Genomic DNA, 2,500 nt, shown 5'->3' with positions numbered 1-2,500 from the left:
TTACGAAAAGAATGCAAATCAGGAGGAAAAAATATATATTAGTCAGGAGATAGAAATAATAAGAAAAAAGAAAAAAGAAAAAAAAATAGCAGAGAAAAAGGGAGAGTCTTAAAGAAAAGGAGAGGGGGGGGGGTGGGCACAAAACTTAATTAAGTAAATGAATGAAGAAATTCAAAGGGAACAGAAGAAAATAACCTTTGTCAGAGGATCTTAAATTAAAAGAAATGAAACGATGTAAAATGCAACGTTTGATAGTAGGAAAAGTAATTAAAAGGAGAGAGTCCTCAAGTAATGGGGAAATGGGGTGGGAGGGGGAGGGGGGGAGGCACTTGAACCAGTCCCTCTCCCCCGAAAATTAATCTGAGGCGGGTCCAAAATTGGGAAATATTGCTTCTGAAAATATGCTATATACACACACACACACACACACACACACACACACACACACACACACACACATATATATATATATATATATATATATATATATAGAGAGAGAGAGAGAGAGAGAGAGAGAGAGAGAGAGAGAGGATGAAAGACAGATAGATAGAATGCTAGATAGATAGATAGATAGATATGTATATTTATATGCATGTATGTATGTATGTATACAAACAGTTTTTATTTTTAATTTTGTTGCTCCGAACATAAACAGAAACGTTGTTTGTAATATATAAGAGAAGTCTAAAATTTGGTTGTTTATTTGAGATGATTAATATAACCTGCTTCCTGTAGCAATCGCGGAGTAATTATAAGAAATACAAAAAAGAAGAGAATAAATCTAACGATGACACGCATAAAATCAACCAATGTTATGAAACAATAAAACGTAAATGACAAGGTTCTTCATTAAAAAAAAAATATATATATATATATAGAGGCATAGAGAGTGCAGCATCTCAATAACAATAATATCTCAGTAGTATGAGAGGATAATAGTAATTAAAATGGTACTAATGATTAATTATCATAATGATAATAACATCAACAGCCACAATAATGAGGATGCAAATAATGATGATGAAGGTTATGGTAATGGTGATTCTACATGTTATTGTTATCGGGAGAGGTGATCCGACCATGGCAAGAAGTATGCTTAGGGAACTGTTAGAAACCCTTCGATGCAGAGCGCTGTTGCTAAAATGCTATACGTTTCATCAAGAAAAAAAAAAAGTCTATAGATGGATTTATCACTGTTATACATTTGATCCAGAATTAACTGCCACACACACACATATATAAACATATAAACACACACACACACACACACATATATATATATATATATATATATATATATATGTATATATATGTGTGTGTGTGTGTGTGTGTGTGTGTGTGTGTGTGTGTGTGTGTGTGTGTGTGTGTGCGCGTGCGTGCGTGCGCGTGCGTGCGTGCGCGTGTGTGTTTGTGTTTGTGTGTGTGTGTTTGTGTGTGTACACCTAGGTTTATGTATAATTTCCGTATATCGAAATATAATGTATACCCCTAACATAACAGAACATTAGTCACCCAAGTAAACTCCCTTTTGGTTCTATTGCCCCCTGCCCCTGGGAACGCAACTTCCTCGAGATAGTAGTGCTTGCAGGAGGAAGTCCCACGTACCGAGGAACACGTACGAGCGCGAACACGTGCACGGAAAAGATAACGTGTCATGCTCTTTCCATGCAAGCGCGCCTCCCAAGCGACGTTGCATTAGGTTGCATAAATCATACACTTTCCCTTTCACACCGAAACCCGTTCAGACGTAAATTTAGTAACGAACTAAATGTTTTTTTTTTTTATATATATCTATCAAGATATATATATATATATATATATATATATATATATTTATCAAGATATATATACATATACATATATATATATATATATATCAAGATATATATACATATACATATATATATATATATATATATATATATATATGTATATATATATATATGTGTGTATATATAAATGTGTATATATATATATGTATATATATGTATATAGATATATATATATATATATATATATATATCTTGATATATACATATATATATATATATATATATATCTATTGATATATATATATATATATATATATATATGTATATATATCTTGATAAATATATATTTATGTTTATATATATATATATGTATATATGTGTATATATATATATATATATATATATATATATACATATCTTGATAAATAAATATATATATATATAAAGATATATATTTTGATATATATATATATATATCTTGATAAATATATATTTATGTTTATATATATATATGTATATATATCTTGATAAATATATATATATATATATATATATATATGTATATATGTATATATATATGTGTATCTATATATATATATATATATATATATATATATATATATATACATATATATCGAGGGAAAATTAGAGGCACTATTAGGTTTTGTCTGGAAATATTGCTAATCAACTCACTATTTCAGCTTTTATAGTCTTTGCTCTGAAATAAT

Source organism: Penaeus chinensis, chromosome 41 (genome assembly GCF_019202785.1).
Source record: "Penaeus chinensis breed Huanghai No. 1 chromosome 41, ASM1920278v2, whole genome shotgun sequence".
Classification (NCBI taxonomy): Eukaryota; Metazoa; Arthropoda; class Malacostraca; order Decapoda; family Penaeidae; genus Penaeus; species Penaeus chinensis.
Note: the sequence above shows the minus strand (reverse complement) of the source record.